Genomic DNA, 27,108 nt, shown 5'->3' with positions numbered 1-27,108 from the left:
TCATTGATTTAGACAGCCACCGTTTTGAAATGATCACAGACAGGGAGTTAACTTAGCACATTTGTTTGACAGAGTTACACTTTTAAAAATGGCAGAAACTGCAATTACTAGGTTCTAAAAGTACTACTAAAAGAAAAAAAGGTTTATTGTTGAATCACTTATATTTTACATTCAAAACATGGTGAAAGATTCCCAAGGAGAGCAGAGTCATATTAGAGGAGTTTTTTTTTCAATGTGCAGCCACGTGAGAATGTGCTCTCTTTTGGGACAGTTCTTGCTGCACTAAAACTACATTTAGAAACAAAGTTCCAGGATTCACTGCCTATCGCTCTTTGCTATCACAGTTTTCACAGACTCTGTTTTCTTTTTAAAGGACCTGTTGTGAAGCTTCTAGTTGCTTATCATCTTGAACGTTTGACGTTGACATATTTATCTCATATTCTTGTCTTAGATTTCTTATGTACAGATTATCACCTCCCCTACTAACTAAACAGAATCTTGTTTCAACTACTTTACCCACAACTTTAGCTTCAGGCATGCAGACATTTCCACAAAATTTGGATTTTTACTTTGTCTTCAGCCTGTAAGTATGCTTTACTTCTGCACTTTTTGTCATAATAATGTTTCTGCCTTTGGTGATTTATTTCTAGCATTTGTTACTTTATGCTGATTCTGACGTATCAAGATTGTGAATGGATATTTAATCAGCTTTTCAATCTTGCCCTGGTCAACAACTGGGCTGATGAGGGAGTATGCCACACTAATGGTGCATTTCTGTCTTCTAGAGAACAGTCTTTAATGCTTTCACTGCAGGTCTTTCTCATGATATTCTTAATTTTCGGATACTTATTCCACTTGTTCATTTGTGTTAGGATACTGTGAGCTGGACTGTTAGGATACTGTGAGCTGGACACCCACTGACACATAACTCATAAATTCATTACTTGTGTGTCATCGATCATTGTGAGATATGAGAAAATCAGGTGTTTCTTGCCTTGAAAATACAGACTTGAGTTTGCTAATCATATGTGCACTTACTTTATCTGTCATTATGGCTATTTCAGGGAACTTGGAATAAAAATTCACGTCTTCTTGAAAATGGAATAGCTCTGTACCTACTTGACTCTACATACGTCTGGGTATGTCAGCATCTCTTCTTTATGAGTGTTATAATATAAGCACTGTACATTGCACAGCCTTATACTACGTTTTACATCAGAACTGCTATATCTGGACTATATATATATATATATATATATATATATATATATATATATATATATATATATATATATATATATATATACATATACATATATTAAAATATATATATATATATATATATATATATATATATATATATATATATATATAAATAATACTAAAGTAATCAGTATCACCACTACGACCATGACCTGAAGCATAAAATTGTAGCACTTTAATAAAACAAACATTAAAAAACAGGATAGGCACTTTTGGGTTGCAATAACCCTTCTTCAGACCTATAGAAAATACAAAGTTTCATCTTTGTTTTTTAAAGAAGAAGAACCAATCAAATCATTTTGGGAAATGTTTCAAATTCATTAATAGAGCTACCATATACAATGATAGCCAATCAGCATTTCATCATGTGGTCACACCTCCATCCTCGAAAACTAGTCTGATGTGGAATCTATATTTACTAATCAAGATTTAATGCTGAAAAATAATAGCCAATCATAGTTGCCATATAAAAGCCAATCTTCATGGTGTGACTAAATCATGAGGGAAGACCATTTCTTTGAATTTAATGACATCCATAATTTTGACATCCAGAAGTATAGCATTCCACTGTCATGTTTCTTCATAGGCCAGTTCTAAAGCAGTCAGGTGTAAGATCCTATTAGACAATCACATTTTAAACTAAATGATGCTATCCAATGATATTCATGGTATGTAATCCATCAACCAATTACCACAGTGCAACTAAATCACATGTAAACCTTTCTTCACATCTGATTATATCCATGTTGGTGATGTCCATTAAAATAAAAAATAAAAATAATAAAAATGCATTAATTAAAAATGAGATCTTAACCTATGCCCTCTCAGAGTTGGTTTTAATGGGCGGCATGTATTGAGACCAGGGGACATAGCCTGTAAATTGCCAATCCAATTGGTTTCAGCTAGTTCTGTATATAGGGTTAAATCTCCTCCCTTCAAATTCTCCTAAATAAGTTGTAATACCATAAACTCAAAAGAATGAGAACTATTTAACAGAATATAATTCGAGACTGGACTCTTGGTATCAATTATGTATGTCACCAACAGGTAAGTTTGTTACAGCATGGATGGTGTTGTGACAGGAAAAAGGCCGAATAATGGAAAGATAGATGATGGGCAATATGCAAGTATAAAGGGGAAAGGAGAGAAGGATGATGACATCAGAATTTATAAGGACAAATAATGTGCTTTGTCGCACCTATGAAATAGGACACAAAGCATAACTGACAAGTGAAGGGATATATGATATTGTCATAAAATAGGAAAGAGGTGGAGCAAGTGATGGTGTTAGAAGGATGGCCCTTAGTGTATCTTTAAATGGATGTACCTGTAATTGTCAAAAACCTACTTCACCAAACTTCTAAACACTGGGATGACTTCGCCGAACACCTAACTTCCCAAACTCTTGGATAACTGGAATTTTACTCCGGGGAAGTAACCACTTGGCCACCATGGTGAACTTTGCCCTTTTCTGCACTATAGCGTGATCTTGGAGTCAATATATTTAGTTAGGGGGTGTGTGGGGAGCAAAGCCCCCACTTGGGTGGGTTTGATTTGCTTTGGTTTGTTTTTTATGTGTTGGTGGAAAAGTGTTTCATTTCCTGGGGTAAAATTGCAGTGATCCGGGTGTTCATTAAACTAAGTTTTTGGCAAAGTTGTGTCATCCATTTGATTTTTGGGTAAGTAGGTTTTCGATAACTGAAAGCAGACCTCTTTAAATATATACCCTTGAATACCATGAATTGGTGTAGCAGCTAAGACTCAATGCAAATGAGTACCCAAACTTAAATGACTCTGTTTCTTTAAACAGCATCTTAAAATTGCCTGCTGCTAAGCTTAGATTTTTAAATGACCAGGTTTTGTCATTTTTTACTATAGATTTTTATCATACATTTCTATTGATTTATTTTATACATTTGCTTGCCTTGGATCTTATTAAAAAAAAATAGTAGTTTTATTTAAAGATATGGCAGTTTTAGTATAGACTCACTTATTAAACATTTAATGGGCATCAATTTAAGGCTGAAAGCAACTAGATGGATTTGATCACATGGTTTTAATTTATTTTTATTTAAATAAGCTATGCACACTATTTTTCAATTCTGATGAAGTCCTCTGAGATGAAAGCACATAACTGTCTTTATTAAAGTACCTATACTATTTCATCATTTGGCTCGTATGGTGTGGATTTGCCAGTCAGCCTATATTTACTAAGAAAAGTCAGCAGCCATGGTCATCAGGACTAAAAGGCAACAGACTTGCCCACAGAGAAATTCAGAGTGGCTAGGACCAGCCAGGAAAGAGTTTGCATATAAGAACAAGCTGCAATTTGAGCCCAGGGGTGGCTAATGATAACAGTCTGGGAACAGGCATGGGATTATTCCAAATGTTTAGTGCCATTTCAAAAAAAGGGAGCTATAGATGAAGGATGTTATCTTATATATTAATGGAAGTAGCAACAATGGAGCTCAGTTTGCTTATCAGACAGAAATTGATTTTTAAATGGATTGTAATAAAACTGTGAAATTCAAATAAAATTAAGTAACCATCATTTGAATTTTGAAATTGATAGAAGCTAATAAAAATGAAGAAATCCAAGTAAAGTTTTATAACCATTGCATTAAGACTATTATTCATTTCTAAGAAGAAATTTATATTAAGCAAACAAATAATGTGGTTAATGATAAGTAGATGGTTGTTAACAATGGTGGTTTAGCCACATATATCATTATGCATATATATATTTTTTTCAATATGCCCTGCAGACTCTCTTTCTCTGGTAAAGATTGCTCATTAAGGTATCTTGCTTCTTCACAGCTATCGTTTGTACTTAGACATCCTCGATGAGCTGACTGCAAAAGTGACACTGACATGTTTTCTGCTTTCTCACAGTGCACCTTACTAGACTGTAATGTATTTACACAATAACCCATGCCTGGGTGTAGGTAATTCTGGATTTACCCAGGGTTGGTGTGGTTTGGTCACGAGGGCAAAGCCCAAGTGGCCAAACAAAGATAACCGTGGGTAAATCCAGCATTACCCACACCCAGAAGTGGGTTATTGCTATTATACAATGGCATTATTTAAGGGGAAAAAAATTACCTTTCTTAAATAATGGCATTGTATAATGGCTCCGTGCTGCCCTTCCACAGCTGTCTGGTATTCTGCAGCAGTTCTGATATACTGCACATGCATATGCTTACGCAGTACATCAGAGCTGTGTGTGGAAGCAGCAGAGAAAGGAAGATCTTCGTTGCATTTTTAAAAGTGTCTCGCTATGTTAAAAGAGTTTAACATAGCGAGATAACTTTAAAAAAAGCAACAGAAAAAGGAAGATCTCCATTGCTTTTTTTTAAGATATATCATTGTTTAACATAGCGAGATTACAGCAACAGAGCTCTTCTGTTCTCCGCTGCTACCAAAAATACAAAAAAATCAAGACTTATACTAATGGAAAAAGTCTGGGTGACCGGACTTTTTCTGTTAGTATAAGTCAGATTTACAAAGGGCATGCTGACCAATCAGCATGCACGTTTTGGAATATTAATGGGGTGATCATTGTATAATACCCAGCAAACACTGGATTTTTTGGTGCCAGTATAATATGCAACTAACCATTACAATATGCTTCCTAATGTCAAGAAGTGGAGACAGTACTGACATCAGGTGAATGAAAAACAGACCTCCTGTAAATGAGTTTCTTCATTATTGAGCATTATACTTGAAAATGTTAACAGCACTGCATGCTCTTCATATAATTAAGTAAACTTCTTTGATACACAGTATGATTGTATCCATTAGACTGTGATGTTGCTGTAATACTTGTTTCCTTTTCCATGTCATAGTCTCACCATGACAATGTACCCTCACTAAAGGTGTTTACAGTTCTTGTGTCATGTATTGCAGTGATAACACTGTTCCCAAGATTTACATATATGACAAAAATGGACAGTAAGTTTAATTCCTAATTATGCAGTTTTCTCTGCTTAGTGCTTCTCTTTCTTATACAGTTGTACATGTATCCTAAATGTACATAATATAAGTCTCAAAAGCGCTGAACTGCTTCTGCACTTCTAATGAAATGTGTTTCTGTTTTTATTGTTTAATCCCCTAAGAAATAAAGGTTTGACTGTATGTTTGGTGGATCATCAGTATTCCGCATTTCCCTTTGCCAGCTCTTTTTTTAAGAAATAGAACTACAACCCCGCTAATGCTTTTGTTATCCTTCATGTGAAAGCTCATCTGGCCTTTTGGTCATGGCACTTACAAAAATAATATCCATGAGTTTGATCAAAGCTTTGTAGGAAGTTACCTTTGCTTTCTAGCTGTGATCGTCCCACAGAAATATGGCAGCTGACAAGGAAGCTTAAGCAGGGAGCAATATCACTATACCTTTTATGCACTGAGTCAAAGAAAGTTTTCTTCATAGAACTAAACAGGTAGTTTTGTACTGATAATCAAGGTCAGCACATCACAACAGGTGATACCACCAAAGAAATAAGATGAAAGTTACAAGGAAAGTACTAAATGAACAACACGGTAAGCCATATATAATGTCTGCAGTTAGGTACAGGATACTGACTCATCAAAGCATCTATTAAAAAAATAAAGAAGTAGGTAGAGATTGTCAACAGAGGCAGAGTTTCTATCATCAAAGATGAATGCAATTATGGGAATGTTTTTGTATGGGCTACCGTGTTACTGTTTTGCATGCAAACATATATTATCTTTGTTGTATGCCTAGCTAGGCTTCTTCAGGTTTTTAGAGCAATACCATATGCAGTTTACTATTTAGTAGCTTCCTTTTTTTCCATACACCTTTACTGAATTATCACTTGTGACATAGGCAAATTTACATTCATATAAAAATAATCCCACTATAATTAACATAACAAACATACTTCACATGCATTGCTGTATGTCATATAACCTAAGCAACATTACATAAATTATGCCTTCATCTGGTTGTTAACTAGCTGCTACTTAGACCTTGTGCTGTATGATGATTATGTTGCATGTTGCAGTATACTGTCCTGCATCTTTCATTCCCCTGGTAAAGTTAAGACCAGATGTTTATCTTTTATCCCTGTTCCCTTGACTTACATGTCACGGCAGTTCTGCATGTCTCCTGCAAGCCTGATGTTACATTTACATTTTTTTGTGACTATATTTAGCATTCATATAAAATATAAATTATTGTTTGTTGTAAGATGTAGGTTGGTCTAGTGGTTTCTCCCTGAATCCAGTGCTACCTTTTGCTCATTTGCAACATGTCTTTTTTGAAGAATATTGTTTGCTGCAGACACCATTTTGCTACCTTCTAATATATTTTGCACTATATATCTTAGCACTATTAGCTCATGTTGTGTCTTGCAGTTTTTCTATAAATAAGAGCCCATCAGCCTAATCTTTCTTCTTAAAGTTTATCTGATTATTGTCTGCTTTAATAATACCTGATTTTGGAACACATCTGTGATTTGACTGATTGCATTTGTTTGTAATTCAGTAGTATTCAGACAGACTGGAGATAATGAAAAGCGTTGTGATAGGAAGTTTCACATACAATTTACTGCAAATAAAATCACTGCTGTGGAAAATTCCGCTGCACTTTTATAATTTTAAAAATGTCATTGTTACGTGTGCAACTGGCATAAAAATCCATTATCATATTTTTTGCTACAGTTGTTCATGTACCCCATAATATGACTAAATTCCTCAGTATGTGTACATGATACTAGAAACTCTGCCAGTATGTTTGTACATGTAAATGTGCATGTGTATACATTCATGTGCATGACTGCATGTATGTACACATACTTGTGTGTGCATGTGCACGTGTGTGTGCATATTCAGACATACTTTCTAACATGGATCCTGCATAATGACTAAAAGTACTCTATTCACTCTATGTAGCTGATAAATCAAGAAATTACAAACTGTACTCAGTAATTCCCTTATTCTGCAAACGCTGCTCAGCCAATTGACCCTCACCCATAGAACGACAGAGATAGATAGATAGATAGATAGATAGATAGATAGATAGATAGATAGATAGATAGATAGATATTAATTTAATTTTAATATCCTTTGCCTCTGTAACCCTACCAAACAACTCAACTAGACTGAATGAGTTTTCTTTTATGAAACTAAATTGGTGCCCTTTCAGATGTATTAAGTTGTCACCTATATTGTTATTACTTAGTTAAGCTATAATTTAACCCAAAGCCCTGAAAAAAAAACACTAGAGAAACTTAGGAAGAATTGCAATTTCCAGACTTGGTAGCAGAACTGCCACAACAGTGTTCTCCACATCTGAGAAAAGTAACAAGAGTAGTGACTGATACTGAAGAGCTGATGGAAGGATGAGGTCGGACAGAACATTTCTCAGTACTGCTATTATTGGGGCGCAAGGAACTTTTAATTTTGAAAATGTTAGGAGGGGAAATTGGGGGAGGATGGGTAAAGCTGGAAGAGAATTTGTCCAAAGGAATTTTGCCAATGAAGCTGGGCCTGAGAAGGAGACACATTACAGGAGGCTCAGTACAGACATTTTGATTGCTGTTACGATTCCTAATACACCTAAAGAATGCCTCTGTGTTTCTTTTTCATTGGTCACAGCTCTAAGTTCATAGTCAGCCTTGTATTACCTAATTATAATCTTGAAGAATGTACTTTATAGTTTTAAAGCAGTTTACCTTCATAATGCCGATCACATTATGGTCAACCCCACTTCCGCGAATATCGAACTGTGACTTTTCAAAATGTCAAACATCAAATTTCCGAACGGCAAATTCTCGCCCCCTTTTTTACCCATGTTAGCACTGGTGTGGAGGTGTGGCATGGTCAGAAATGTCAGATTCAAAGTTTTTCAATATTCAAAAATTTTCATGGTTCAGGTTTCACGGAAACGGTTCAGTGATGTGGCCGGTCAATTATATGTGATCGACATTATGAAGGTAAACCTTTTAAATCTCCTTTATAATGATGAAGTAGAGATCTTTTATAGATTAACAGGAATTTTTTTTTTCTTTTTATTATAGAGTTTGCTGATGTGGGAGTTCCACTTTATGGGTTTAGTTTTGATCTTACCTTAATGCATGCTTCAGATGAGTATACATACCTCAATACATCAAAGAGGGAGAAAAATTCAGAAAGACATTTAGCAGCCTTGGATACTTGTTTGCTGTTGAACTATACAATTTTGTTATTACAATACATTGGTAAGGAGTAAGCAACTGGCTTTGCAGCAATCCTTATCCTTAAATTGTATAGGAATTATACAGACAAGAAGGAGATGTTCAGGAAGAAGGTCACATCTAAATGATAAGATCTGACCCAGCAGATAAAAGGAGGGTAGTACAATGGGGTGATATGTTTGTGAGCTTAGAGTCTAGAAGACCAAAAATTCTTGTAAACAAGAGAACATTTTGGTGTATTCTGGTGTAATTTACAGATGTCTAGAATTCTTTGGGCATATTTATTTTTGATAGCTTATATGAGACAGTTTATTTGTTAGTAGTTGTTTTCCATATGAATTGTATTATGTTTGATGGTTAATGTTTCTAACTGGTTAATGCATTGTGCATGCTCTGAAGGGGCCATAGGTGAGGTTCTGTATTTTCCAACAATGGGTGATTCATTTTATTGAGTGTTAATTGGAATTTAGCCAGTTCCAGGTTTGTATCATGTGGAACCAGATAAGAGACAATGAGGTTGTCATTGGATATGAATGCATGCTAAGCATTGTACCCTGCAGAAGTGTAAGTATTATTGCTACACTGGAACCAGATTTTTGTAATTCTGAAAATGCTGATGTCTTTGAGAATAAAGAAAGCCTTACGTTCAGACATGTTATTGTTTAGGTCTCTGGCATGTTACTCTTTTGCCCTCTGGCATTCAGCAGTGTTATCTTGATGTTGCTCAGATTGAAATTTGCAATGTTGTGATGTCAGTCAATTGAACTATGTTTAACAAGTGCACTTTGAGGGTAGCAAAAGCTTTATCTGGTATGCAATATAGGTAATTTCTGACAAAGCAGGTGAGTGGGTCTGTTGACTATTTATTTTCACTCCATTACCATTAAATCTCCCTAGAATTACAGTACAGCAATTTGCAATGCAAATATAGATGCCAATTATTTTATCCTTAAATTAGACATCATTCTTGGTGATGGTAGAATGGAGCTCAGTGCCAGGAACGTGCCTATTTCAAAAATGAAAGTCGTGAGTTTAACAATGTCTTTTTGCATCTCCTCCAGTGTGGAACACATAAGGTTACTCACCTCCACATGGTGCATCTGCAAGGACATAATCATAGCTGATGCAGTGTAGGGGGTATGCTGTAGCCTTATGGAATTTTAAGTATACAGGCTTGTAGCACAGGTGAATGTCAATACACATATGTCTAGGTATAGGTGTGTGCATGATGTTAATATTTTGGTTAAGTGGCTATGGTAAATAAGCAGGATGTCTAGATCAAGCAGCATAGGGGGATGTGCTGTAGCCTTATGGGACTATAAGTGTACGGGCTTGTAGTGCAGGTGAATCCCAGAAGATATATGCAGAGGTATTGGTGTGCGTATGGTGTTATTATTTTGGCTAAGCGACTATGGTAAGTAAGGAGGATATCTAGGAGAGCTAAGAGGCTTAGATGAAGATTTTTAAACCATCTCAGCATATGTAGGAGTGATGCTTTGGTGCTGTGGTAATGCAGTTTTATTGTGGTGCTGTTTACTGACTGTGGCTGAGACAGAGAGACTAGTCTACAATTTAGATAAAAAAAGTGTATTTCTTACCTATATGCAGCATCAGTATGTTTTAGATGCAGTTGGGTGTCAGTAATGCAATGAGGTAGCTATGCTGGGACCTGATGAGCTAACTGAGTTATCTGAAATGGGAGCTGTACCTGAAAGGATTAAAACTGCAGAGCATCAGTTCAGAAAATTGTGATCATGACTCAAAATGCATTTATGTCTGTCTAAAATGGGAGAGAGTTTTAAAGTTTATTTTGAGCTCTTAGTAGCTCAGACAAGAGTCTATAAGTTAACTGACTGGGAGATAAGGATCCTTGTTGTCATTTGTACAACTGTTTCATCTAGAAGCAGAGTTCATATTAAGTGCTGGGTGCAGCCTTTGAGTCACAAACTTTTCTTAAGTGCTATAGGTGACCTGGTATGCAAAACTTTAATAGGGAGAGTCCCTTGGGTATAAAGAAGGAAGTGTGTTTCAGGTGGAGAACATCCCTTATAAAACTAAGGAATTTTAACCTTTAGCAAGAGGTTAAGGCTGCCTGGGAATCTACACTGTAGATTGCATTACAGATGACAGAATGGGATGGGCTGCTATTAAACAGACAGTTTCATAGCTCTCAAACTCTTAGAGAAAGAAATCTGGACAAAGTCATAAACAATGGGGAGACAAAGGACCAAAAATAGGGACAATTTTTAAATATTGCTCTTACAAACTTAAAAAGTTGATAGTGTAACAGGTTTTGTATTAACATGAATTTTCTGAAGGGTTTGTGTGTGTCTTTCAGCTTTTCCCGGTTAGGGGTCGCCACAGCGGAACTCCGGTCCGCTAATGATTGGCAGTAGAGTTTTACATGCTGGCTTGACAGGCCTAACGCACAACCTTCAATGAAGGAATGCCCATTCATGCATGTCGCCACACAGAAGACGCTCTAACTGAGAATCAAACGGACGTCTAACTGTGAGGTGACAATGCTACCGCAGCACAAGGGTATGAAGTCTAAATCTCAAATGGCTGCCATTACTTAATGACTTCAGTACTTGAAGATTTGTCAATGATTTGCCAGAAAAAAAACACAATTTTATGAGTAAGAGGTCAGCCATATGAGTCAAAATGTGGACATTCTGCAAAAATCTGTACAGTTAAGAGGTATGGACAGTTTTCTTACATTGTATTGAGCTAGAAACAAAAGGGTGAGTGGGACAGCAGAGCACACAGATAAGCAAAACACATTTCAGAATTACTTGTACATAAGTACCCTGCTGGAGAATGTTTATTCTCCAATCAGGGTGCTGATGTACAATTAACTCATTCTCTAAGGTGCCGTAAAGAAGTTACCCCTGAAGGGAATTGCTCTGAAACTGTCAGACACCAACACTGAATTGCAGTCTGTGAACTTCTGGAAAAGGAACTGTGTATTCTAAAGGCACTTGTTTTCTTTTCAGAACTGCTTTAAATCAAACAAGGAACTGTTTTCAGTTTCACTGAAGTAAGTCAGTTTCAATTAAAATTGCACTAAAAACTGCTGTTCTTGTTGAATCTTGACCAGCAAATATTTTTCTCAGAGGCAATAAACGTCAACTATCTTACAATTGCTAATCTGACTCAGAAAGCTGAGTGACTAGCTATGTGCTAGTAGACTAGTTAAGTATGACACTACAGCAGGCCAGTACTCTACTAACATTGTCTCAGTTCATGAGCACTATACATGCCACAGTATATGAAATTTTATACTACAGCTTCTAATGCAGTGCAATAGTAGAATAAAAGACAATTTTATGCTGGCCTTCCATTTGGAAACTCGCAGAATTCCATACAGTAATGATTAGAGATTAGGACTAAACTATGGGTTATAAGAGTTTAAGGTAAGCAGCCTACCACTAACCTACCACGTTGTCCTAAATGGAGCACCTATGGAAAACTCATACAGACCTGAAGAGAACATGCAAACATCGCTCACAAAATGACTGGAAATCAGGACTGAAACATGTACTCTGCAGCTGTGACAGGAGTCTTAACCATCATCTGAAGCAGCCCTATGTAACTGAGTATCAGTTTTTATGAGGATTTACATCAGAAGCTTGGTCAAGGCACTGCTTGTCAGGTGCCACCATACACTGAAGGGTTATAGTGAGAATGACACTGAGTTTAACATAAACTATACAGTAGCCTATTTTCTATGGACCTTTCTACAGTTACTTTTATTTATCGTTACCAGTCATATTGGATCTTTGTGTTGTATTCATTCTGTCTTTTATTGAGAAAGCATTCTCAGTTTTGGATCACCACCCTTCAAATAATAAACAAAAATGCTGTGCACTAATTAAAGCTAGACCTGGTGCACTCCATACAAGACAAAAAAGGTTATTTTGCTAGAATGCAGTGCAAATGAATTTAAGAACAGCTCCACTTAGAAACAATTTAGATATACCCTAGATGTAAAAAGCACAGAAATGATTGACTTTAAATGTGACTTTTCTGTAAGGGTTCTCTTGGTGTATGCACATCTTTTCAAAACTGTGATTAATTTGTAAGAGTTTCCTCGATAATTGAATAATCTCATTGAACTAAAAATAATTCTATTACACAGACTAAGCAAGATAAGATCAGCACCAGCAGCAGAAATAATGCAATGGTTGGTTAATAGAGTTTTAAAAATGCATGCTGCTTTTACCCAGGGCAATCTAATTTGGCTGTAATTTGAAAAACTATCTGCCTAGATCTCTTAATGCAGATATTTTGTGTCATAGAACATTATCTGCTTTGCATTTCTTAGAAATACTGGCACTGTTTTTATAAACTGTATCATTTCACTGTTTAAGAATCCTGATTAATATAATTAATCAATAATCTATTGAGCTAAGTTTTTTCCTATAGCTGTGGTAAGTTTGCATTAACAATTATTTTTTATAATGCTGCAATATGCTTTCACAAGTATATAAAGACATGATTCAAAGATGAGATTAGAGGTGAGGGACAGAGTCAAGTATCACAAATTTGTAATGGTCAGCTAAATGAAGATGTAATTGCTGAAAGAAAATATGTTCAGAAGGTGAAGTGAACTTATTTGGATAAGGACATACATTAGAATTACAGCCTTCTGTAATAATTTATAAGGAAGGGTAGTCATACAATATCTCAAGCAGAAGATCGCCAAATGTATTTTTCCCAAAGCAATCTGCTTAAAATGACATTCAGCAACACTGACATAAGTTAGACAATTGTACTTTCCCTGAAGTGTTGAGACATTGGTATTGTTAGAATTATGTGGGGGATTCAGGGATATTTTCCCTGTATAGGAATAGTACAATTACATTAATATTGTTTTATGTTTCAAGCTGTTGCTTTCAGCGGGTTACCTCAGGAATGTGCCATTTGAAGAATTGTTTTTCAAGCTTTTAACCTTAATTCTTAACAGAGAACCATAGCCTTTGTATGGGTTGCCTTTTAGTTGCTCATGTTCCAACTGCCTGTGTCTCAGTTCCTCACAGCTGAATGCCCATGTGTGTATCTGAATGAAAGATTCTTGAATACGTAGACACTCCCCTGGATTCACAAATCCTCCGTGTAAGACTAAATAAGTCTTACTCGGAGGCTGCAGTTCAACGGTATGACGACAGCGTGTCATAAATATTCATGAGGGCACGCTGACTCTACCACAAGTCTAACACGAACCGTGCAGGAAAGCAGGGGGTGTGTCCGACTGCTGAGCAGTCTAAAGGTCCATGCCCCTGCAAGTGTCTGAAATGCAAAATGTCAACACACAAGAGCGAGTCCGCTCAAATGTCCATGTACCCAATATCACAATCCCTGACATTGTAAACCCCCAGCATAGTAATAAAAAGTAAAACATTATTATTTTTTTCTAATTCCTGATATAGCTGCCCGTATTTGGACGTGTGTGCGCAGGTGTGCCCATTGCTTAGCTGCAGTTAGCAATCTCGACATGGAAGAGTATAATAAGGAATGTTTATGCAAATTATGCCAAATAGTAATAGCATAGTGGTAGAGCATTCGCACAAAGAGGAGGCATTCAAGGTTCGAGTCCCACCACTCCCCTTCCTATTTTATGTTCAAAATTAGTATATGAAATAATTCCTGACATATATGATTAAACTTTTACTAAAACGCATTGAAATGGCCTATGTATCAGTGAAGAAAATGTATATTTATAAAGGAACCTGACATATAATTGCCCGCAGTTAAGCAGCGCTTTACCCATGGCAATATAGTTGCCCGTAGTTTAGCAGCGCTTTACCCAGTGCAATGTAGCTGCCCATAGCTAAATAGCGCTTTACCCAGCGCAATCGGTTTGCATGGAGGTGCGTGCCATGCCAACCAGTGCACCATCGGGCAACGTGGAGCAACGTAGAGCAAAGTTGCTTAAACACAGCCACACCCCCTAACCTGTCTGGACAGTAGTAAAATAAAAAGCAATGACAAGGTTCGAACCCAGGGCACTGTGCACCATAATTAAAGTAATGAATCACTAAGCCACGACAGCTTAGAATAAACATCCACTCTTAACATATATATACATATAAATGGTAGATTAACCATTGCTAAGCAGGTCTGCAGTCAGCCAAGAATTTTCAAAAATGGCCAATCACAAAAAAATTTGTGGGAAATGCAGCATATTTAAGCTCCATAGGTGGGAATACTTGCCATAACTGATTGTAGCTCCCATCTGCAGTTAGAATGTCTGGTGCTGGAAAGGGTACTCTCTTTCAAGCTCAACGCTGGGGCATCGAGGAGTCAAAATACATGGTTTGGCTCCTAGTCCATCGTCATGAGTCTCGACTCCTGCAGGGCCAGTTCCAAGGGATGGAGTATAAGGCAGAGGCTTGGAACCGGTTGGCTCATGAACTCACCAGTGCCACAGGCATCCCTTGGACTGGTGAGCAGGTCCATCACCACCATGCAGACCTGAAGAGCCAGAAGCAGGACCTACTGAACCAATGGATCCAGGAGGCCCGTCATATGCAAGATGCCCCACTACTAAGTAGGTAGCCATGGAATGTAGTATGTAAGACATGCTAATATAGTCTAAATAGGGGATAGGTATGTCTCAATATCCCTTCATTTACTTCACAGCTGCAGGTGTCCATGCTGTGAATCAGCAAGCCTATGCAGATAGGCTGCTAAGGCTGCGCCACCAGGCAGTTTAGTCATTATTCTGCATGTATTGTTATATAATGTATGTGAGAGAGCATAAAAAAGTGTTATAGCCCAATAATACAGCTATAAAATGTCCTGAATAAATTCTCTGCATGTACTGTTATATAACATAAGTCAGAGAGCAAGAAATAGAGTGTAGTAACCCATTAATAAAGGTAAAATAAGTCTGGAATACTATCTCTGCATGTACTGTCATATAAAATAATTGAGCGAGCCTGAAAAAGAGTGTTGTAACCTATCAATAAATGTATAATATGTCCTGAATATGTCTTCCGTATGCACTGTAATATCAAATAAAGGAAAGAGCCTGTAAAAAAAGAGTGTTTAATGTAATTAATAAAGGTATAATACTTGGAGTGTGTCTGTGTCACTTACTTTGAAATGTTGTTGTACCCTTGCATTAAATAAATAGTACTGTTGTATTAAGTGCTGTCAACCCACAGTTGTGCAGTCCCATATAAAGTGGATGAAGGAAGTGAAGATGCAAAAACCAAATGGCTGCAGGTACACTGAGGTGCCCAAAACACACAAAAACAGCAAAAGTAAATTAAGGCACCAAAGTTACACACTGGAAAAAAGTCACTGTACTTTATTGCAGAAGACAAATGGTAAGCGCTTTCACAACTTAATGTTGCTTCATCAGACCACATCACTACAACTGATGCTTGGTTAAATACTAGGACAATTAGTATGACATCACAATTTAAAGAGATATTACTCCACTAACATAAGAACATATATCGATATCCATAAAAAAATGCATAAAATATATAGAAAGGTGTGTATTTACACACATTAATATTTAAAAAAGGGGGAATGCATCCCTGATGGTTATTAAAATATACATATACACACACATTTTGTGCACATATAACCATAATAGTACAATAAAAAATATATAAAAAAACATATTTAGTGTTTAAGGCGCCTTGCTTAATAAAAAGCATAAGGCGCATGGCACGCTTGGCAAAAACAAAAATAAACAACATTGCACTTTTACAATCATAGTAATTCTTCGTATAAAGTTTAAAACATTTCACAGGATGTTTTTACAGCGGTTGCAAAACAGAATGGAAACCATTTATAATGATGAAGAATTTGTATTCCTTACCATGGACATTGAATCTCTTTTTACTAGTATTCCAAATGTTTGGGGTATTGATAGAATAAGAGAATTCCTCGATATGAATAAGAAGCTGACTACTAATAAGATTATGCTAGTCTGTGCACTATTGGAGATTATACTTGAAAATAACATTGTAACTTTTCAGGATCAATTTTTTCTACAGAAGATTGGCGTGGCTATGGGCACTTTGTGTGCAAATAGCTACGCCAATCTATCACTAGTATGATGGGAAGAACAATATGTTTTGTCAGATGTTAACCCATTTTTTGGCTACATTCTCTGGTACGTCCGTTTCATGGATGATGTTTTTGTCTTGTGGAAAGGGCATGGTGAAAATATCAATAATTTCATTGATTACCTGCATAGTACTACAGACTTTTTGAAGTTTACTTTTACTTTTTCTGATACATGTGTTGATTTCTTGGATGTGAGTGTCACTCTTACTGATTTAAAGCAAATAAGAACCAGTATTTATCACAAACCCACAAGAACTAATGCCTGTCTTCACAGGTCAAGCATGCACCCGAGACACATACCTAGAAATGTCCTCAAAGGACAAGTCTATAGAACCCTACGCCTACATAATAATGATGAAGAGGCAGTAGTTGCTTTAAATAAGTTACAAGACGAATTTCAAACGAGATGCTATTCTAGCTCAGAAATCACTAGAGTGATAGCAGATGCATGAAAATTGAGATCTACAAGATGTAAACCATACATGAACTCTTATAGTGCTGATACAAGTATACCTTATGATACAAGTATTGATAGAAATAAGTTTAGAATAGTGTTTAGATTTGCAAGTGACATCAATAAGTATACGGAAATTATTAAAAAGAATTGGCACTTATTACATGAAATACCAGGTCTGGTTTCCACAGTTGGTGACACCCCAAACTTCAGTTTTAGAAATAATGTGTCTTTAAAGCAGCAGCTCTGTAATAGAGAACATCAGTCTTTTAGAAAAAATCTCTCAAACAGACAGGGCACCTTCCCGTGCAGGAATTGTGCTGCTTGTCAGCATGTCTACACTAAAAATGAGTACATTCATCCTGTGAAATGTTTTAAACTTTATACGAAGAATTACTATGATTGTAAAAGTGTCGATGTTATTTATTTTTGTTTTTGCCAAGCATGCCATGCCTATTATGTAGGCAAAACAAATAGGATTTTTAAAGAAAGAATATTAGAACATATAAGGGACATACGGAACCAGAAGCAATCAAATGCTCTAGCTAATCATGTCCTGAATACAGACAGTAGTCATTGTTTTAAAGTTTTAATCTTACAACAAATAGTAAGGACAAACAGAGGTGGTGATGTAGAAAACTACACTGAAGAATTAGAAAAATGGATCACTAAATTACAAGCAGATAGATATCCTGGTTTGAATGGCTGCACCTCATTAGTTCCTTACCTTAAGGCAAGGCGCCTTAAACACTAAATATGAGATTTTTTATTGTACTATTATGGTTATATGTGCACAAAATGTGTGTGTATATGTATTTTTTAATAACCATCAGGGATGACATTCCCCCTTTTTTAAATATTATTGTGTGTAAATACACACCTTTCTATATATTTTATGCATTTTTTTATGGATATCAATATATGTTCTTATGTTAGTGGAGTAATATCTCTTTAAATTGTGATGTCATACTAATTGTCCTAGTATTTAACCAAGCATCAGTTGTAGTGATGTGGTCTGATGAAGCAACATTAAGTTGTGAAAGTGCTTACCGTTTGTCTTCTGCAATAAAGTACAGTGACTGATTTCCAGTGTGTAACTTTGGTGCCTTAATTTACTTTTGTTGGATGAAGGAAGTGCCAGTAGCTGTTAAACATATAACAGTCCTCAACAGTTGGTAAATGGCTGTCATGCATAGGTAAATCTGGCACACGAGTAGCTCATCAAAGTGTTCTCCAGAAATATGAGTGTGCTACATGAAATGTAGGGTTCTGTAGAAAATTAAGTGAAAATGTCACGTGAACACATCCAGATATGTAGATACATAAATATAAAAATAAAATACAACTATGTAGCAAGAACATCTGCATCTTGGACAGTTAGTATGTCAGATATAGGTCAGGTAAATAATGAACTAGCCAAACCCATTATACAATCTAATGCATGATGCCTAGTGTAATAATACATGTAGGGGACATACACCTGCAGTCAATAGAAATGTAGTGTAGAGTAAAAGTACTAATAAGATGTTAATGGAGGTTTCTTTTTACACCCTTCTCCATGTGCATAAACAATGCAATTCCACACCTCAATGGGTATGTCTAATCTCAAAACATTTGTTGGGACATATGCCCTATTGTTCTATAAAAATCTGGATTTACTTTGATGCATGTGCCCTGTTTAAACACCACAATCTTGGTGGCCTGTTGCCACCAATCATTCCTGCATGCTGTTGGAATGTCCGCTGTCATTCAATATATGCATGTGTTATACTTGCCGTTCAACTGTTGGAACCTTGGTGTGTTGGGTTAATGGGAATATTACTGCATGCTGTTACAACTAATTTGGAATGCTGTTGTTTATGTTGTAATTAAACACACCTAATCACAGAACATATGGGAAGGCCAGTCCCAACGGACCCACCTGTCCCTCCTCAGCTGGTGAGTGCACCTGGCACCAGCAGGTCCGGTGCCCAGCCTGGGCTCCCCTCCTCCATTGGTCCTGTGCCACCTTCGAGTGGAAGCGCTGCAGGGGATGGGGCTTGTCCCCCCCGTGCAAGCATGGGTGGAAAAGGGCCACCTGTCACCCTTCAAAGGGTCCGGGTTGGGAGATCCAGCATTCAGTTGCTGATCCCCTATGCCAGCTTGAGGCGAGAGTGGTGCGTTTCATGGGTGAGCCTGCCCATCCTACACAGCCCCCAGCACAGCCACCCTCGGGGCTGTGAAGATGCAGTGGTGACTGCCCATGGGTGGGGATCTCAGTTCCACTGTTACCATTTGTGGGCTCATGGACTTGCAATTTCCAAACATCCATCCCTGTCAGTTGTGTTCACCCAACCCATGTGTCATACACCGCCCCTGTATGCATCTTGTTTGTCTTGTCTGTTTACCTCGCCAACCTACCTCCCCAAATATACCTACTTCCTCTACCTCACATTCCACTCTCACCTGAAGAAAAAAAAAAGGGGGGGCAATCTGTACCCACAAAAAAATTACGCCCCATACATAGCTGCCCATTTCATACACATGTCCGCTGGACTTGTAAACTGATAATTATAATTGGCAGTACAACATACTTTGTTGTCCTCATCCCTCTCCCAGGGGTGGAAGGTTTCAAATTTCACTCCAAATTTATTGCATATGCACAGTTGTTGCTGGTAAAGAAATGGGCAGCTATGGACCTTCCCTACACCTGTCCTGCACATCCCAAGCTTGTTTTCCTACTGTCTTTCCCTCTTTGTGCCCCCTTTTTCACCACTTTCCTATCTCCCCATTTACTTTTCTTTCAAAGAAAATAGCGAGGGGGTTAGCGGGAGTAAGCACTTTTAAGCAGTAGTAAGTGGGTTTAAGCGAGTGTGCGCATGTGTGCACTTAGCTAAGCATCTCTAAGTGTCGTGCAAACTCGCGTAAACCAGCTTACAACTGCTTAAAAGTGCTTTAGTCACTCTATGTCAGGGCCCTTGTTCTGCTCAGCAGAAAAATAAAACATCTCTGTCAGTCTCGAACCCCAGACCTTGGACACACTAGACTGCATGAAGTACCACTAAGCCACAGCAGATATACAATAACTTGGTGCTGAAATAAATATATCATGCATTACAATGAGTGAATGTAAAGGAAAAATAGGAAGGCCATAACACAAAGCTTGTTCTGTGGATCTATACCAGCAATTATTGTGGAATTGCATTACATGACTGTGATAAGAGAAGCAGCCATTCTAGCAGCAAATAATGATATAGAGGCACTTTACAACCCCCACACAGTATCATAGCAGGACAAACAGTGGCATGTCTGATTAGGGCAGAGGCCATACTTCCTAACTGTGACTACTTTTCAGGGATGTCCCCGATTGTGAAACATATTTTAGCTGTGTCCCTCTGAATCCCTGTTAAAAGTATGGACGTCAGTCAGAAAGGTGGGGTATTACACAGTGAATACTGACAATAATAACAGTGGACACTGCTTGTACTTCATAAAAGGAGTACTAATCCATATGCACTGCTTCACTTAAGTCTACACTTACTGTCCCTATTATGTGTAAGGTGTACCTCACTTTTAACTACCTATCCCTGACTCCATGCAAAGATGTATCTGAGTGTTTCATAGGCCTGGCAGAGGCACAAACACACAGGCATATAAGCTATTCTGCTGTTACGCACTCTGCAAATAGCTTTGGTAGGACCTCCACAAGCATACCCTTATGTAGGAGTACAACACAGAAATACCAAAGGATGTAGCCATGTACTGGTAGCAACTGACTGTAACAATGCCATTGTACCAGTCCTGAAAACACCTGTGAGTTGCACAGACAAAGAATAACAGTGTAACTTCTGGCTACCATCTGGATAGGTTCACACTTGGGAACTATGCAGACAGACCACCTGCCTTGATAAACTAACAGGTACACACCAATCCTTTAAGTCCAGTAAGATAATATTCACACAATAATACATAATGCTCTCTGTATGTAAGCACCCCCCCCCCACAATTAAAATATACTTGTGTGTTTAGGGTCTACCAAGGGTGTAGGTAGGCATACTCATGACTGGAATTGTCCAGTTGTCCTGAGAACCCTGTGCTAATGTCAATAATAAAAAACACAAACCCTGCAGAAGTGAGTACATTAATATTCACAGTATAACAGTTCACAAACAGTTCATGTGCCAAAAGAATACTTCTCAATAACTACATTTGTATGGCAGTTAATTATATGAGTAGAAAAGAAACTACATAGTCACATAAATGTTGTGTAAGCATTTGTAGGGGTGAGTTAAACTCTGCACTGATAGCTCTGTACTGGAAGTGGCAACAATCAGGTCTGAGTACAACATGTACATTACTGTCTACACCTCTAGCTTCATTTATAAGACATATACCAACCTTCTGACTTACACAACAGTGTCCACAGCAAACAAGCATGGGCCCCACTCTGGAAATCTGAAAGGGCTACACCTACATACCTTAGCAATTTATAGCATTGGGTTGCTATGACAGTGAGTACTGCAATTACCACACAGCAGGCTGTATGCATTTACTAAATGCTGGGCACCAGTTGGTGCAGAGGGCATCACATGCACATGCGCAGATACCTATAAAAGCAGATTGTACTTGCTGTCCCCACATGCATTCATTACGTTGCATGTGTCAGCAACTCTAGAACTCCTGGAGGGTAGTGACAAACTTTAGTACTTAATAAAGAAATATTTAATTAAGTAACAAATATAGATACTTAATTATAACCAAAATATATTAATTAAGACAAAAAAACTTAATTAATAACCAAAAAAAAAAAACTTAAGTCAAAAACATTACTTAATAAATAAAAAAAAAACATTGTCAAAGCATACACAGACGGACCTGAAAGTGACAAACAGGTATGTAACAGATTTGTAGTTACAGGCAAGTGGTAGATGTTTATGAATAGTACTGTACATACTCTGAAACATGCATATGTGGCAGCAGTAGGTATGTAAGCACTGATGCCATGCATAACTACTGCCATGGAGAAATTAGTGTGTAGCTGTGTGCAGTGGGACATAACTGTGACATATGTAGCTCAGCATTATATGTCAAACATCTGAGCATGTTATCTATGGTCTGTACAGTACTGCATATAATGGCAGTTTGGGGGAGTAGTGCAAACACCTATATAAACTTGGATGTGACAGAGTAAGATATCCATGATAGTCACATAATGTGTAGCTTAACATTGGCAACTGCTGTACCAGGCTAGTATAGTAATGTAGCATTTGCAGCTATATATACTCCCTGTACTATTACTGTATGCACACATGTGACAACTGTCCATGTTGTAGCAAGGCCCAACAGGTCATCTGTGCGGTGTATGGACTTACAGCAGTGTGGACCCTGTGTGTGTATGGCACACACATATGGAGAGATATATATGTGTCTGATATATTAGCATCTGAACATGTGCATAGAGCAAGGGACATACTGCAACTGTTTGTGAAGGGTGGACATTTATATGTTGGTGCAGGTTGTTATGTGCATATTTATATGTAGGTTGTAGTGTGTGGCAAACAAGACAGCATACAGTGCTGGCATATGATATGTGGTGTTTAAACTCCGTGGGTATGATTTGTTAGGTTTTTAGTCTGCCAGATAGGGTGTCCTGCTAAAAATACATGGGCTGAGAATACCTTCCATGCATTCTGCACAAGACTGTGCAATATCATTACATAACTGTATTCCTCTCAACCTTTGCATAATTGATATTTCCACCATGAAAGGTGGACTGTATATGTGCCTATATGTATATCTATATGTACACCAATGGATGTTCATATGTACGCTCAAGCTCAGTGTTGTACACGTATTGCCATCCCTTTTGTTAAAAGCCCTGTACCCATGAACTACCACATAGGTGGTAGTCTACTCAACACTGAAAGTGTGATAAGAGACTATGGGGCACAGGTGGACAGTAGTGTCCCTTTTGATAATCACAGTGCCACACTAGTCATGTAAACTGAGTATGGTCCACATGTCATCAGAAAAGGTGTGTCATCCATGGAAAAAGAGATCAGTGTTCCACTCTACTCATCAGTCATAACACCCATCATAGAGTACAATGGCCCTGTTGGTATGTACCTCAGAAGACATCCACAGCTACTGTAGATGCCAGACACGTACCTCACAAAGAGTATTACCAGACTGAAACAGATGCCCTATGCAGACTGTCTTACAAAACCACAGCTACACTGTGTCGCATACCGCCTACCCAGATGCTACCTCTGCCTAACATACAAAGCTATGCCAAACCCACAGGTGTTGGACATGCTCCATATAAACAGATGAAACTCCATACAAGCTACACACTGTACTGATCTAAACCTTGTAATGTCAAAAAGCAGAACATGCTGGAGTGGTACATTATCATCTCAGACACATACCATACTCTGGAACTAACTACCTATCAATAGCAAATGAAGGTCCTCATTAGCAGTTGCCATGAATAATCAAGATGATTGGATGTGAGATAGGAAACACAACCCGGGAATCACCTCTGTGGCTCTGCATGACAGGGGCACATGAACTTACATTACATGGGTGTTGAAGGGCAGGGTACCATATGGCTAGGCTTCCATAGGCCCTACGGATAATAGCCTATTAGCTACCTAGGACCTGATACACACACGCATGTACTTGTTGCATTGCTTGCTATGTGAGGTTGACTGGGTGTGATGGAGAAAGTGTAGGCGAATGTGTCAAAGATGTGTATACGTGTGATAGCCTAGTGGGAAACTGTGTATATCATGGTATGTAGTGTTGTAGCTCTAATCCCAACAAAAGATACGTATGCTATTGCTTGGCAGGAAAAGCAGTATGGCATATGGTGTGATATAGTCCCATGGTGTTGACTGGAGTGTGCCATTGTAGGCTAAAGCAGTACATGTATGCTTATTGATTGTTAACACTAGTGAATACAAATCCCGTATGAACTGTAGTAGTACCTGAAGCTGTAGGCCTAAACAGCACAGTATGGTGTATATCCACATTGCTTGGAAACACTGTTTTGTTTGTTACCTGTAGTCCTCACACATTACATACCTCAGGCATGAGGTTTTGTAGGTGCTGACACACAGTACTGTATGGTACACAGGTAAAACTAATCTGTGTTGCCATACCTTTGTGTCTTGTAGGTATGTCTGATGTGTGTGTGGGTATGCCTGTAACATGGCCTCGTTGGTATGTGTGTCACAGGATAGAAGTGCATATCTAGCAACATGTATAGTGTAGTACAGCAGTATGCCACCTATAGTGATGAATGTGCACATATGTTACTGAGGGGTTTGCTATCAACAAGTAGCATGGTGTACTGGTAGTACTGTAACTGTACTTTACATTCATTTCAATGGATGACAAATGTCTGTATGCATTAGTTTCATATTCACATCCTGTGGCTAGGTGGTGCATTGTGTCACATACAGTGTGCCATGTACTGTTGTATAGTCTTACATACTGGTTTCACTTTGTTGCTGTGCAGAACATGGTTTGGTATATAGTATATGCCAGGCACTGTCAGGCAGTTGTGGGCTGAGCAGTCATATGTGGTATTATAAGTGTGTATCTACTGACAGCCAATAGGTTGCTATATATGGCATTTCATTGATGTCTGTACTTTAGAATGTTAAGTGTGCCACATGACTTGCTCACAATTACTGTTTTACTGTCTTCCAGGGACATGTCTCACAACAGGAAACCTGCTTATTCCCCTGAGGAGGAGGAAGTCATCGTAGATGCCCTGATACATCATCACAGCCTGCTGTTCTCCAGAACCAGCCAGGACCAGCATGGCCACACTGCACTGTGGCAGGATGTTGTCCATTGGGTGAATGATGTAGGCATGCATAACAGGACTTATGAGCAGGTACGCCATCACTGCAGTGATTTAATCAGACATGTCCGGCAGCATGCCTCCAATGTTCACAGACAACAGCTTGCCACAGGTGGTGGTGCAGCAACACCCCCCCTCACCAGAGTGGAAGAGCTGCTCCTCAGCGTGATGGCTCCTGGCCTGCCAGTACAACAGACCTGTGTCATCATGGAGGCCAGAGTCACCCAGCACGTCGATACAGGGCGTGCAGATAACATGGCATATCTGTAGACTGCTGTTAACTCAATTGTTAGAACATGCATTTATCAGATGTGTACTGTGTATTCAGAAGATGTGGAGCCTGGTGTCATGCAATACTGATAATTTGGGACATAATCTGTATGCCTGTGACTGTCACCTCTTGTACTACTGTAAAATTGCAAACTCACAACTGCAATGCCATAGTTGTTGACACTGACAAACTGTCTCATATCCTTGCAGGTCCCTCTGGTGTGATAGCAAGACAGCAGACCCATGCTGGTGAGTGTTCTACATTTAATATAGCATATAACATGTGCATGTCACAGGAGAGTTGCAGGCCATATACACATGTTAAACACCTACACATAGTGCATGCTCTGAATGTTCTCTGTGGTACTATGCACATCCCTGTAACATGAGTAGCTGCCTCAAACACATGCAATACACAGAGTATCCCAACCAATTGTGGTACACCATAGTGGACATTGTATAGGCAGAGTCAGTACACATGCACACAACATACACCACTTTGTCACATGCAGTAAGTGTTAATATGATACACATGGTGTATGTAGACACCTGCTGTAAGGTCATACTCCAATATCCCAAATGTCATCAACACAGCACACATACTATACCTGAGGGCTAGAGGCCTATCATGCGGTGGTGTGACACACTTCAACACACAACACAGTCATGTTAGGCAATGCTCCCTATTGAACACTTTACATACCCATGTAACAACTGGCTGTGAAATGGTTAATGTAGCCAAAGTGGTGCAGGTCAGGTACAGCAAGATAGTTGCCAGTATGACATACATTAGTGGCCTTGACTGACCACATGATGCTGCCTGATGATGGCTCATGGTACTACACTACATCCAGTTACAGTAACTACAGTACTACACATAGCATTCATTGCTATACACCTGACAGTTGTGTGCATCTGGCCATGGTATTTATACCTATGAGTGATGGTGCACAGGACATTGGAAAGCATTTCAGACTTGCACTGCAATGTTGTGTCCATGTGCACATTGTGTTCCAGGGTGAGGCCAATCATTGAACAACACACATGCATCAACGGCATGTATACTGTTATCAACAAGGACTCTCTACACTCGCACTGCATGCTGTTGAGCAACACACAGCCTGCATGCTAACATGTGTGATAGGACTCTTTGGCTTGTGATACTGTACTCCACCATCAACCACTAATTAATATGTTCCATATTGTTGTTGGTGTGTGTGTGTCAACTTGACTGAGTAGTGTATTTGTGTGCATGTGTGCATGTGTGCATGTGTTCATGTGTTCATGTGTGCATGTGTTCATGTGTGCATGTGTGCATGTGTTCATGTGTGCATGTGTTCATGTGTTCATGTGTGCATGTGTTCATGTGTGCATGTGTGCATGTGTGCTAACATCCTGTACAGATGGTAAAGTGTGTTTCCTGTCTCCCTCTCACAGGTGCTGAGGTATTGTTGGATGAGTGCAGCAGGAAACCTGAAGTCACTGCCACAAATAGTGGACATGATGATACATGTGTTGTGGCACAGGCAGGTTTGACAGGGTCTGTCATTGGTCCACCAATCGACAGTACACAGCTTTCCACCCCATGTATGCGCACATACATACTGCCAATACATCCCTCAACATCAATGGCCTTAGCTGAGGAACAGCATACAGTAGTCATTGACCAGGATAGTGTGGTATCTATGGCACATGCAACCTCACACAGCAGCCATGCCCAGACACCTGGAATGGTACCACATAGGCATATGTCCAGGGGTTCTCGTGGGAGCACTGCTGGTCATAATGCCCCTGGCAGATGTGCCCCCATAGGTCTCACAACCTCAGGTATGTTCCTGGTTGTAATGCAGGTACAGGCACATATGGAACGGTACACCAGGCAGGGACTAAGGGTGCAGAGGGCTCATAACACCGCTATCAATGACAGTATCCGTGACCTTGCCGGTGCCATCCGTAATTACACCGAGGTCATTGATAGACGT

Source organism: Protopterus annectens, chromosome 10.part0 (assembly GCF_019279795.1).
Source record: "Protopterus annectens isolate FY-2018-M chromosome 10.part0, PAN1.0, whole genome shotgun sequence".
Lineage (NCBI taxonomy): Eukaryota > Metazoa > Chordata > Ceratodontiformes > Protopteridae > Protopterus > Protopterus annectens.
Note: the sequence above shows the minus strand (reverse complement) of the source record.